We start from the raw sequence: 14,974 nt of genomic DNA, 5'->3' as shown, positions 1-14,974 counted from the left end.
TTCAGCAAACCTTGGATGCATAGACATTTTCCAGAATTTCTACTCATACTGAAAAACATGTATATCTTAATAGTTATTTCAAAAGTTTGTGGACATGTCCTCCACATTCATTTAATTATGCCTCATCTTCCTGTTCAAAAACAGGACAAAAAAAGAGAAAGCTAAAAAGTTCCATGCATGTTCAAAGCTTAAAAGAAATTAATTAGAGAAATATCTATCTTGCAATATTTTCTCAAGGGCTTTCCACATCTCTAGCCATGAAAGGAAGCTCTAAATTAAGTGAAGAAATGGGAAATCATAATCTGCAGCTACAGATGCAGCAGGTCTACCCTGGCACACACTGCCGTTTCAAGAAATGCATTTCCTCTAACTATGTGTGAGTTGTGCTGATTGACACTTAGATCACAAGCTTTTAATTCTACTCACATTTGTAAATATGCATCATATCACAGATTAAAGCATGCAGCTACTCACAATCCATGCTCTATTTATTGGTACCTTTAGTTACACTACATGTGTAAAACTGCACCAACGTGATCTGTATTGGAACCAGAGTCCCAGCCCTCCCAGCTGCCACTTACATTTTCTCTATTTTCTTACAAGTGCAAAGCATAATGAGTTCCTTATGGGAAGTTAAGCAGACTTAAAATGTTTAAAAATAAAGACTTTGTAATTCATTAAGAAGTAGACTGCTATGGATTTTGTCTTTGAGACTAATTCACACTCAAGGCCAAATTCTTCCCTTAGATCTAAATGACTGATCTCAGTTTGGATATTCTACACTGCTTAGAAACAAAGCCATTTGGAGATTCACAGATGTACAGAATATAATAATCCAGAACCCAGATCTAGCATCTGGTCCCAGAGGAAAGGGATCATTGTCAGGAACACAGATGAATAGGAAAAGACTGCTCCCACACATCTCTGGTAGATTTTCCATATGATTCACATTCTGTGTGAGAGTGAAACCCAGACATCTGGAGAATTTTCCCCAAAGTATGAGTGCTATCCCCCAAAAAAGACATTATCTCAAATTCAGGTCACTCCCTTGCAAATCTCTGAGTGATAATTTGGAGCCTAAGCACAGCCCATCAGCCCAGCTAAATTTAGGTCATCAGCTATTTTAGGGTATTCCTTTAACCCTTCTCCATTTTGACCATCACTTTCCACTTTGCATAGGAAACACCTGCCCTGATAAAAGATTCATCAGAAGTGCTGGACTGCAAATCTGCAATTCTGCTTGGAAACCACTTCCTTTGTTCACACTGATACAATTGTGCTGTTTAAGAACAGAATAAATTTGAAAAAGAATCTAAGGAGTATACTTCATACACAAACCAGATACCACATAACACTTCCATGGGTTTTTAGTGGAAATCAAAGTGGAGAAGGCAACCAGACCCAACTCATAAATAAACATGGCGCCACAGACAGGAACAGACACGGTGTGTTGATACAGCCACCCAGTGGTGGACCTATTGCTAAAACATACTCATGGAACTCATGCCAGATGCTTATGTGTTCTTGGCCAAACTTAATGATTTTTACCCTATAAACAATTCACAGCTTTGTGTTTTCACATACACATGAAACCCATCACACTTTGCAGGTAGGTATCCTGAAGGATACCTTGAATACAATACAAAACACCACCCTCTGCTTATCTTGTAAAATAAAACTCGCAGAACTGTACTGGTTAATGGACAGTACCTTTGTGTTTCCCAGGTTTTAAGAGATCCATCATCCACTGGGTTGTATGGAAAGGGCATTTATGAAGTTACTGGCTTTGTTGTGAACATTTTGCTAGTTACTACTGGTCTTGAACAGAATCAAAAGGCAGCCTTCAGCTTAACATGATTAAATCCAGATAGATGTAGAACTGAAAATTTACCCTGCTGTTCAGATCCATGTAGTTCATTGGCTGCTCTTTGGCTTTCAAGAACAGACAAAAATTCTGTGCCTTTGTTATGCTTCTTTTTATTCATTTTTATTTTTTATTAATTTTTAATTTGTTATGCTTCTATTCCAGTAACTTCTGATAACTCCAGTTCATTCAGTCTGAAGACAGAAGTCTACTTCATTAAGTTTGTGAGAAACAGATGGAAAAAGCACATCAAAGAAAAGGCAGAGGTGTTTGAAATTATGAAAAAAACAGGAGGTGGACATCTATATAAGAAAGAAACAAGGATATAAGCATAGAAGGTGAGAAAAAGGAGATGAAACCACTTCTGACTGCAAATATACTTCACACAAATGTAGCTTTTTTTCATCTAAAAAAAAAAAAATCAACATTAGGATACTTCATGTAAAACTGGAATTTATTTTGCATTTGACAAATACTTTGATTTTGATTGAAACACTGTTTTGCTAAAAAAAATTTTCTCAGAATGTCTTTAAGAAATAAGATTGTTGTGATTTTCTTCTGAAGTGGGAAGAAAATCAAATTTGAAATCCCACAACAGTGTGATTAAACAAAAATTTCATCTTAAACAATTTCTATCCTCCACAGAGCTTTGATGGCAAAAATAGTTCTTGGCTTCTAATGCAGTGACAATATTATAAGCTTATGCATGTGTTATCTTTCCATTATTGCATATTACAGATGGCAGAAGCAGGTGAAAGGAATTGGTTCTGTGTCTATTAAAAATTATGTTTTCTAGATATATGGGCTCTTTTGCTGACAAGTTTTTACCTGACACTGAAAACGGTCAAACATGTGTTTGAAAAAGGGTTTACCGACACCAAGTGAGTCATGCATACATCATCATCATCAGACCTTCCCCAGTAAGATCACGTTTAATTAATGATTCTGCAGGTCTCATTCATCCTGAGATAACTCTATTAAAGTGAATGGATGTATTTTACCTTATATGTTTTAACCTCTAGAGAGAATAGTGCCAGTGAGGCTAAACAGATAGGCAGATCAGATGAATGAAACACTTTAGGATTTAGAAAGGTATTTATCAGATAAATTCCACTAAGGATGTTGGTTTCAGATTGCTTTTATGGTCAATTTTACTGATGGTATCTGGCAAGCTTTCCAGGTATAGCATCGTGCACCAGGGAATGGTCTCATAAGCTACTATTTTAAATGGCTCACTGTAAATAACCTATTGCATATAAACAGCAATCCACATGATGGAGTCTCAAATGCCATTCTCACCAAAAGACAATAGTTCATTTTTGCATTTATTTTATTCAAAGCTTTGAAGCAAATGAAAGTTGATGTGAGACTGTCAAAGCACTTCACACTTGGCATCTGAATGTAATTATGCCATTGAAAGAAAAGTCATACAACATTGATTACACTTGGGTTTATAACTCCAAACTACTTTACGAAAGTAAATGAAACAAACACAAACACATCTCATTTGTCTTAAGTGTCTCCAGAAGCAGAACCTTCTGGATAGGGGAATATGATGTGTACTAGTAACAGGAAGCCCCGGTCAGAGAGGTACCACTACTCACCAGCAGCACTGGCTCATTGTTAACAACAACAACAAAAGCATATGGGATTTTTCATTTGTTTTCCTGCAACCATATAACCTAATTTAACAAACAAACAAACAAACAAAACCACATATACACAAAAACAAAATCTGCAAGGTCAATGAACAGAGTCAATGATAGTAAGATGTGTATTTCAAGGAACATGTAGGACTGTTTATTAACAATTATTCTATGTGACCTTCTTGCATTGGATCCTGCAAAAAAAAAAATCTCACCTCAATGCAGAATACACATTCTCCTCAGAATTACACTGTCCACATACTAAAAAGATAGAGCAAGCCTTCTTAAGCATGCAGTCCTGTCATTTACACTGACCTACGGGATTTTGACAGGGTTCCCTTGCAAGTCGGTTTAGTGTAGAAACTCTTTCACACACAGTGGGAGAGTCAACAAGTCATGCAGTGAGACAAAAAGTACCATCTACAAAGAGACAAAGAAAGTCACAGTTCGAAAATAAACCAATTTTTCATATTTGAGCAGATGGGATTACATCTCCTGTTCAATTGTATCATATACAGTACAAATGCTTCCAGTCTCTCAGCCTATAAATCAGTGTTTCTTTGTAGCCTTCCATTCAAACACAGGAGGAATATGAAGACAGATATATTTGTCCTCAAAGAACTTCTTTATCTTATTCATCAAGAGATAAAGTAATTCCAAAGCTATAAAAAGTTTTCTTAACAAAAAAATGATAGCCAGACAAAGCACACTGCCACAACCAATGGCAATGTCTGACTGCAGAAAAAAATGAAGATAAAATTTCAAAGAGAAATCTCTACAAAGAGAACAAGAAGATGCAAAACCAGGAAATACCTCCATTTACTGCCCAGTCTTCCATCTAAAAGTAAAATAATATGGTGGGACTAGGCAGAAACGTACTTTTACAAGCCAACGGACGACCACCCAGGCTCTGGCTACTGGAAATAACTTTATGAATACAACACCTCTTAATTCACCTAAATCTTTATGGTCCTCTCCAGTGTTTTTATTATAAAGGAATTCACTCTTACTTCAAATGGCAAGGGCAAAGTAAAGTGTTAAATTTTCCAATCCGGAAATTGAGAGAAAGAGGGAATGGGCAGACTAAGGTAAGTCTACTTTTTTTAAAGCATAATTCAGAGCCCATTAAAGATTTCTTCCAAGCTTAATGGATTTTGGATCAGGCCCCTGGAACTTTTTCAAATTCTTGGGTAGAGAATTGTACCTCTGATCTAAGCATATTCAAGTTTTAGTTTATTTACGTGTCAAGTCCTTTACTTCGTATTAGATATTAGAGGAGTCCAATGGGTAATAAGATAGTACATAAGGTTCAAAGATTCTCCCCTTATCCCTTCCCCAAAAATAAATAAGTAAAAATTCTTCTGGTGCAGGGATTCTAGAAAGTAATTTATGCACTTATCAGAGGAATCACAAGTGCTGTGACTCCTCTATGATAGTTCTCTCTTTCCTTATATTCTTAGTTTTTTTCTCAATGTATTCCAAAAGCCACCTTTCTCACACGTAGTGGTCCCTGTTGCTTTGATGCAGAATGTTTTTCACTTATTAGTGTTTCTTTCAGTATTCAGGTTCCTGACAACTCCAATGGTGGAACTCACAGTAGATGGGAAAGAAGATGAAAATTGAATACTGAAGCCTTTCAGTACTCAGTTTCTATACCTAACCCTGATTTTGCAATGAGCTCATCACACTCAACTTTGGCTCTCAGAGGCTGAGCTCTCCCAATGTAGCAAATGCTTCCCAGTGTTTCTTTATAAATGATGCCAAATAAAGGTTTTTCCTCAGTGACCCCCTGCGCCTTCCTCCCGAGAAAATCTTAACACTGCCAGAAATAAATGGGCTGTTGACATTCAAAGCTGTGCTGATAACAAGAACATGGCAGAAGGAGCACACTCTTTTCCAATTCAGGTGAAAGATACCTACTCTTACACACAACTAAAAAAAAAAAATAAAAAAAAGGGGGCGGGGGCAAAAAACAACAAACTTTTTTTTTTTTCCTTGAAAAACACACCATCCCCACCGCCTGTTGCGTTACGAGTTTAGAAATTTGGCAGGAACTACCCGCTCTTTGAGTTCCAGCCAGCCCTCAGAGAGCAGAGGAGCTGTTTGCAGTCAGGCTTCATTTCTGCTTAGAACCAGTTCGACACTCTGCATCCAGTTGTGTTCAGTAAGAACTTGCATGACTATGGACTCGTGAATAGTGCGGTTTACTGAAGCAACAAATACAGATTCGGAATTGCTGTTGATAAATCCCCTAACTGCATTAGCACTAAAATCCAAAGCTAGCCAATGATTAATTGAACTCACATGGGAAAAATAATTGGTAATTCATTAAGCTTAATTCCACCCGGGTATCATCCAACATAGTCGGAGGCGCAAAACTTACCAAAGAGGCTTCCCTGCACTGGGGAAGAAAGGAGCAAACCCGTCCGCTTATCTGCAAAGTTCAAATGCCGAATTTATACTTTTGAAAGTAGGGGAGGTGAGACTGTCGTGGAGCTACCGGTTGCTGCCACTATAGATGGTGCGGAGGGCAGCCACTCTCTCACTTTGGTGCATTTCTTAGATGTAAATGAGAAATAACGAGGGCTTCTGTCAGGCGCCAGGTGGGTTTTGCGGAACACAGCAGTGAAAGGTTCACATCACTCCCTCTTCCAATGGCAGAGGCATCATTAAGGGCCATCAGACCTCCTCCTCACAGCCTAATCACCCTCATCATCTGCACATCATCCTAAAAGGGTGTTGCACCACACCTGGTTAAGCCCTTCACCACATATCTCAGGGCTTCATTCCTACGACCCCCGACAGTAGTTTTAATGACAGTCAATTTGAGTGAAGGGGGCTCTTTATGCTGAACATAAACAGTTAATTGAACAAAACTTCTTTTGGAACATCTGAAAAGTAGCACATAAGAAGACTACAGCAGGCCTGCTTAAGTAGTCACAGTATCTGTACCTTGTGATTGAGATCATGCAATGAAAATGCTTTTCAAATGTCGAAGACATTCTTTAACAAAAATCTTCATAATAAGAGCTTACAGCCCAAAATACCAATGCTACATGAGAAGCATTCTCTCTCATCACTTGCAGTTGCAGACTCTGGCACAAATGCCTAATCTCAGCTGTGACAGTTTTTTTAAAGCAGTAAACATCAAACAGGACCAAAATCAGAGCCTGACCTGTGTGATCCAGTAACCCCCAGTTTACTGTAGAGCCAGCTACTTTCAACAGCAAAGCAAAGGCAGGAGACTCCAGATTCTCACTCTCATTGTGCCCTGAATATTGCAGAACTCAAGACCTTGCATGATGGTTGATCGTTAGCTTTTTGCCTTGACATAGGCAATATCCACCAGATCCTAGAGAGTTTCTGACTTAGGAAAGAAAAATACTGTTACACACAGCTGTTGGAAGGTTACTGACCCCTTGGATGAGACTACTGTTGGGGAGATTCCCTGAGTTAGCTCATGAGACATCTTTACACAAGGGAAATATTTCACCTTTTTTGTAGCTCAGCTAGTATTTTTAAACTGTATTTGAGCTCCATGTATTATTACAAACCAATTTCTCATTATGCTCCATTAAATTAGTGTTTCTATTTGCAAATATAACCCCTCAAAATTCTAACATGAAACTCAAGCAGGCCCACACTGCTTATGTTGTGGAGTGACTCAAACATTAAGTTTGGCACATGATATAGATGTCCCACAGTTGAATTTTCACCCATTGACTCTATTAGAGGTTCATAACTTACATTTTAGTAAATCCATTTTTGGCCATTTGTTAAAAAACTTGAACAAAGTCTCTGAAAAATCTACTTCAAAGAGGCAGTTTGGTGGATGTGCTGATTGGCATCAATCTTGAATACAGTTAAGCTGAAAAGACTAATACACAGTTAAAGTCTGATATGCAGATCTGGTGCCTCTAGCCTCAAGCCTCACAATTTAGTCTTGACTTGTTGAGGGGATGCCAGAGATAATTGCGGTAACACATCTATAGCAGGGATGGAACTACCACAGCCACAAGCTGTAGAAACTGTAGTAAAATACTTCTAAAAAAAAAAAAAAAAAAAAAATCACTAAATTTTTCAACCTGTTATTTCCACATGCCTCCACCCAAGGCAAAAAAAAAACATGTAGAAGTCTACAGGAACACATTTTCACAAATATTCCTTCAGTTTCTTCATAATTCGTCATGAAGGAGTATACTTTATTGCTAGAGAGGATCCTACAATTCTGCTAATCTTCAATTTAAGACAAGGTAATTGTACTTGAAGTAGTAGTGCAATCACATTACTAATACACTTGAATTTTCCTTTGTCATTTGTATGAGAAAAGATAATAATTAATCTACAAATAGAGCTTGGTTTGTACTTTTTAAGGTAGGGACACATGCAGGATTTATAGAGAAACATTTTTCCTTTCAGACAACATGAAGATTAACTGACATAGGACTAGTATCACAACATTTTAACAGAAAAAAAAGGAAAAAATTGACCAGAAGAACAGTATTGAGCTCCAAAAAAGAAGTAAAAAAACCCCAAAGATACATAGCTGATGGGGATAAGGTAAGTAAAAAATAATTTCAGAATAACAGACCCATGTAGAAAATTTAATTAAATCGAAAATGCTAATTCCACCCTACCACCCCCCATAGCTTCAAGAAAGTATTGAGTGGAGTTTTAACTAGGAAAAGAAACCCAAACCCTATAGTTCTGGTCTTATCTAGAAGTACCTTTTTAGTATACCTTTTTATGAATCTGATTTGATTCAGAAAAGAAGCTCAGCTTTGTTTTCAAATGAATCAAGAAGATGTGATCTGCTAGGAATTCACCAGCCCACAAAATAGAACTTGTTTGAAAGAAAAGGTCTGTGCTTCATGAGTCATTAACACATTCAAGCATTCTGGAAAAGATTCAACAGGAAAACAATCCAAAACCTCATAAGAGCACTATGCACACAGAACAGAAACCAGAGAGGCAGAGAATGGAAATGGTAAACTTTTTTTTTTTTCTCTGAATCCACAGATTTTTTGACTCACGTTACATTTAAACTGTATACTATGTAAGTGTTGGGCACACTTAGTTTGATAACACTGCAATCTTTTAAGTTTTATGACAATTCAGTATTTTCTATTCAGAACTATTTTCTATTAAATGTTCTAATCTCATATAGCAGTTCTCCTGTGCACTCAAGAATTAATGACCCAACCATTACCCATCTCCTCCTACTTCCTCCACCAACCTGAAGCAACAAATTAAAAAACTCCACACATCAACTTTGTTTCATAGGCTTAGCACATGCTTTGTAAAATTAAACAAAAAGGAGAAATACACCATTTTGTTCCTTATTAAGTTTTAAGCTGCATAAAGTATGTATTATTATGTATTATTGTATGATTATGAATTAGCATGTATGATTAAGTATGATTATGATTTAGCATGATGTATGGATTCCTGGATTCTCTTAACATCTTAATGTACAACAATATATTTCACTATACTCATATTTCTACTTAGAATACTCAAAGACCACATTTGCTGTGACGTTGTCCCAACGCTATAGAGTCTGAACTGCCTTCTTCACAAAGAAACTAGCAACAGAAAAAGCAGGGTGGGTTTTCTGGGACACATTGTCATTTTACAATTTGAAGTGTTGCTTTAGGATGTTCCCCAGAGAAGGAGGAGAAGACAGTGATGCGAAATCACAATTTGGAACTAAAAACTTTGTTCCAATCCAAGGCATTCCACTCGTATAGCCAACGCTTCATTTCTGAAATAAATGTGACTTTATTGTAAGGTAAAATAAAAGGAAACACTAAAAAAAAAACAAAAACACCAAAAAAAAACCCATCACAGTTTCCAAAAAATGTGATGCTGCTCCTGTGTTTTGGCAAATAGGCAGCTGTCACTCACCTATGTTTTCAAAGATGACAGACTGTACTGTATAAATAAAGATGGTTCAATTAGTCTTGATGGGCCAGGTTTAGATTAACTTAGTTCTTAATTTAAACGGTACTGTAATTGGTATCAAGAATGGAACAAAGATCACTTTTCTAGTACAACAAATATTTGGCATATTAGTATAACATGATTTCTCCCCAAGAAGTCAAGTCTTTAATATAATATTCTCAACTGCTGAAAACAGGGAAGACTTCTCTCTTGCAGTCTCCATGCCACAAACAAAGTCATGGTGCACCCAGCCTTCCTTTTCTCTTCTTGACCTTTTTCATATTCCAAGATCAAATCTTAGGGGTTTTTATCAGGTCAACAATGCATATCCCAGAAGAACAAGAAATTTCAATATTAAATTTCAGAGATTGAAACCAAGCAGTCATCCGTAATGGAAACACCACTAGGAAAGCAAGAAAACATCACAGAAACACTGCTGTGCTCCAGCAGAAAAGCCTCACTTTGCTCACACGGGTGCCACAATCCTGGGATATCAGCAACACCTGCAGCTAACTCTGTTTGAGACAGAAATGCTTCTAACAGCTGCAACCCAATACCCTGATCACCATATTCAGATGGATGATGTTCCCAGGCTGTGTGTTTCTGTTTCTATTAAGAGGAGACACAGAGAGCTACTGAGACTTCTTCATCAACTTGCTCTGTCTCTGAAAGTCATAGTAAGCTCCAAATGCACATGGCAAAGCTCATTACTCTTGTAGCTGAGCCTAAACATGTGAGATGGTGCTCCCATCTAAAACACACTTTGGACATTACCCGGGGTAGCTAAATCCCAGGTATTTGCTGGAAGCCAGGTTACTTAACTGTTATCCAGTAGTTAGACAGGTACATGATCCATCAAGTTGTTTAGTCACAGGTAGGGCCTTCAGCCACCATATGACCCTATTATGCTTGGTTTGGTGAACAGCTGTGGTCTGTTTGCCCAAAAGAAGATTAAAGCCACATTCCTTTCCCTGTACATCTCCCATTTTAAAGAACTATGTTTTAAACATCCACTATTCAAGTGATTAATAACCTTCCTAGGAATATTAATGTTATAATACTAAAATTAATTCATATTTCCTAAAATATATCATAATTACAGCATTCACATTTCACTAAGTGCTTTGATAACTGCTAGAAATGCAAGAAACAGCCCTGTTAAAAGATTAACTCACCTTTCTTAACACATCTGGAAGGTTAATTCCAGGGTATGTCTACAATATCTACAAGTCTACATCCTAGAAATGACCAGCGGTGAAGAGCATTCAGTCGCATTGGTTCTTTTTCTATCATAAAGTATCATTCTTTTAAAACCCATAGACATGCGTAGTTCACTTTTGTTTGTATCTCAACGAAAGCACTATATTTTCATTCTGCCATTACAATACCATCACCAACTATAGCTGGTAGCATTCATGTTGTTAATAAAGATTATAGTGATGAAAAAAAATATCACCATTAGTGCATCCACACTAATAGCTAAGATCAGCATAAAACTTTAGCTGATGGCTAAGGCTTTAAATACACCACCACTACCTACCTATAAATTCATTACAGCATAAAATTGAAAACTGTAACAATTCACGTTTACACTTCACTTAATAAGAAAATGGAACAAATATTAACACTTCTTTTTTGTGAAACATTGACCTAGGTACATTTCAACAGGTCACGCTACATACCTCTGATGGGAAGGAAGTACAGCAGTGACACACTTCCTTAAATACTTTCTGTAGTGCTTTTATACCTTCTGCACATTCCCAGTCACTAGTAACTAATTAATTACAACTCACTAATGCAGGCAATCACTCAAGCACACACATGAAGACCAGAATCAGGGCTAGAATTTAGCAGCATTTCATTCTCAATTATGGGGCTGCTCTGCAAGATCAAAATGCTCATCTGCCTGTTAAGCACACAGCAGCAGAGGCTTATTTATAGTTGCTTCTCAGGAAGGTATAATTTGTATTAAAATATGTAATGACTGAATTATTCCTCAGTGCCTGTACTTGAAAATAACAAAGTCTTCTCACCAATCCCTGTGCTATCTAAAGCTATAGTTAATACCAAGGATTTGTTCTAAAAGACAGCCTAAACTGGAATGAAACCTGGCCTTTACACAGCAGAAAACAACTGTTACCTTTTTTCAAGGGTATTTCACCCATACCACAAAGCAGAATTCTTGTTCATATCATACTGATATACAGGCATCTGCTGAGTATTAACAGGCACAAAACATTAGCCAATGGTCAAATGTAATACAGAAGCTTGAAGTCACGCTTGAAAAGAAATCCATAAAAGCACAACCGCCTTCTTTCACTACTAGTTTGTTCTTCCCTCTCATGCACAAACCTTGAATAAAGTACTGATCAAACCTGTGTTTACTTGATGCTTGAAAGTGCAACTAAAAGTTCTTCCTTGCTTTCTCCCCACCCCTTCGCTCCATCCTGCTGTGCATCTTGCACACCTGGCAGTCAATTGCTAGTCTCACAAAATTAGTCTGTAATCTCTACCAGTTACATTATCACCTGCTCTGCCTACAAATCCATGGCCCTCCCACCTTCTTCAATTAGCAAGTTCTTACTTAATCCTTTCTAGAAGGGAGTTGGAAAACATAACTTCTGTTAAGAATTTAACTCTTTCCTGAAATGCTTTTCAGTTTAGTACATCCAAGCTGTGCTTCCAAATAAAACAACATAAATCCGCAGCAAATCTTCACAGTATGAGACCAAACATACTCACTTTAGTGGTCTGATGACTTGTGCTTTAAGCAGGGATGCACTCTCATCCACACATGCATTATAATGCCTAAGCCTTAATAATCCAATTTTAAAAGGTTGTGTAAATTAAAATTAGATTACATGAAATGTCCTTGTTAACTGGTTTGTAATAGATCTTTACAACACAGCAACCCAAGGACATTTGGTTTCCCCCACTAACATCTGTAAGCGATGTATGTGATTGAATAAGGAAGGGCTGATTCCATTCATAATTTAAAGTGTTGGGAGTTTTACAAAGATGTTTCTTCTACCTAACTACCCAGAAACAAAGTGTATGATTCACACACAAGTTCAGTAGTGCAATGGCAGAAATCAGTTATATAAAACACCCACCCTCCCCCCTCCCCCCCCCCAAATGTACAGATTGAACAAACAGGTTTGTTTTGCCTAATAAGAATGACAGTGTATGTAAGTCATCAAGTATGCGCAACTCTGGTGCTAAGAGGTACAAACAGTGTGCCACTGTCTCAAAGTACACAGAACAGAGGGCTTAAGATGTAGAACTGAATTCAGATTCAGATTCAGGAAAAACAACAGCAAAAAAACATTCTGATGGAAAAAGTACTGAGAGACAGGTAGGGAAAATGGGAAGTTTCAGGGAGTTTTGGAGAAAGTTTAAAGAAAACTCTCAGTCAGAGAAAGCCTTGTTTAGAGGAGGACTCATAATCCACCATGCAAACCTGGTCTTAGAGACAGTGAGTTATGCCAGAGCCTCAGTACTGTAGCTGTGATTCTAAATCCCTTGCCTAGCACAATTTTTGGGATACCCAGAGAGAGCTGGAAAACCTTCAGAGCAACTCCAAACAAGTTTGCATCTGATTATTTTCCCATGCAGTTAGTTCCAAAGTGTGACAGTGGTATTTTCTCTAGGGCCTTGCGATTTGCAATATTACTCTTGAAAAAGCAGTAATCCTTCCAGAAAGGCTATTACAGGCTGTACTGAAATTAAAGTGCATCTTTCTATACAGATCATTAGGTATTTTTCTACTCAATTCTCTCACAGAAGATAAGAGGGAATATGCAATAAAAGGAAAACGTTATCCTGAGGGGAAAACATGTCTGTTAAAACAGAAAATCTAAAATACCCTGGGATTAAATATGTTGCTCTAGATACTCAATATTTTCTTTTTCAAAAAACCAAACACAGAATCAAAAGTATTTCTCTCTGGTAGCCTTTGAGCATGTGGCTCTGCAATTTACATCGCTAATCAGTTTTCTGAGTTCACCCAGAATATGTCCCAAGCCTCCTTTTGTTAGCAAAAGCACAGATACACCATGTTTTATCTCATTCTCTTGATTTTATAAAGCTGCACATTTCAGAGCATCAACAGTTGTGAAATTCAGGTTCTGCATAACAAAGACAGACCTTACCTGTTTCTGGAAATAATCTGAATTTACAAGATCAGGGATTACTTGTGTAATACTTGTTAATTATAGTTTGAATATAATTAGAAGAAGTAGGAGTGAAAAAAAATCCTTCTGACAGTTTTGTTCTTTTGTTTTTTTTTTTTTTGGTTGGTTTCTTTTAATTGCATATCTTGGGTGTCTCTTGTTTTCACGTCACTCCAGAAATCTGCTGAGTGTCTTGATCACAATCAGTATGAAAGTTTATGGTGAAATCAAAGCTTGATACAAGTTTCCCTACATTTTAGTCCAAGCTGAATAACTTTATCATTCCTTATAAGTGTGCACATCCTTGCTGAAATAATCCGAGGTCAGTGTCCTGAACATGAAAGCCAAACAGGGTTGTACATCCACTGAGGTCACCAGGCCCATATTCCTATTTCCTTCTCGTTTATTCCCTATCCTATCATCTCAGATACTATTCTCTAAATTATTTTCAAATATCTTTATGGGTAGTGTCCAGATTTCAAAAGTCCATTATATTCTGAATTATTTCCAATATTGTTCATGTATCTCCTAGCTAAGTGATTTTTTACTCAATAATTGCTGTTAGCTTGTCTTACATATTAACATTATAGATACTGAAAAAGAGAAGTCACAGGCCTGAATTCAACAAAAGAACTTGCATACAATTCACCTATTATTTAAACGCCATTAAGACTTCCTTTTCATCTCAAGTTTTAAAATCCATAAAACCAAGACAGTCCCCTCTCCCCAATTACTTCCATGCATAACTCACATCTTTAATATCAGCATTTCCCTTCCATCCCTTGTCAAAATCACTTAGAAAAGACAGGGATAGAGAAAATGATATTCAAAAAGACGGTGGGACTTTATTGCTGATCCTATCCTTGTGTGTGTAGGACTACTTGTTTGTTTTTGTATGGATTGTAGTGAAAATGAATGCACCTTACTTTGCAGAAAGCCAAACAGAGATGTTGGGAAGTTCTTGCCATTGTATTTCAAACACAAAACATGAAAAGCGTGACAACAGTGACATCTTTGTTTCACTGGGTTCTGTCTGTCAACTTTCAGGCAAATATGGGACAACCCGTCTCAAAGTCCTGGGTAGCAAATTCCTGAAACATTTTCCATCCACGGTTGTGAAGTGTTGACACTGACCCGGGGGCCAGTTCTGAAATCCAGTAGCACTTGTCCAAACAAACAGTGCATGCTCATTGGAGGTTTTCTGCACACAAATTATAAATATTACACCCATGTTACAGATTTCTCATTTGTTCATATACTAAACCAAGTTTAAGATGTATATTTGAACTGAATCAGCTTTCAGCCATAATCCAAACTTCCATCACAATTTGTAGTTTTATGGGATAAAA

The sequence above is a fragment of the Pezoporus wallicus genome, unplaced genomic scaffold (genome assembly GCF_028554395.1).
Source record: "Pezoporus wallicus isolate ANWC-B61680 ecotype Strahan unplaced genomic scaffold, APGP_CSIRO_Pwel_v1 contig_360, whole genome shotgun sequence".
Lineage (NCBI taxonomy): Eukaryota > Metazoa > Chordata > Aves > Psittaciformes > Psittacidae > Pezoporus > Pezoporus wallicus.
Note: the sequence above shows the minus strand (reverse complement) of the source record.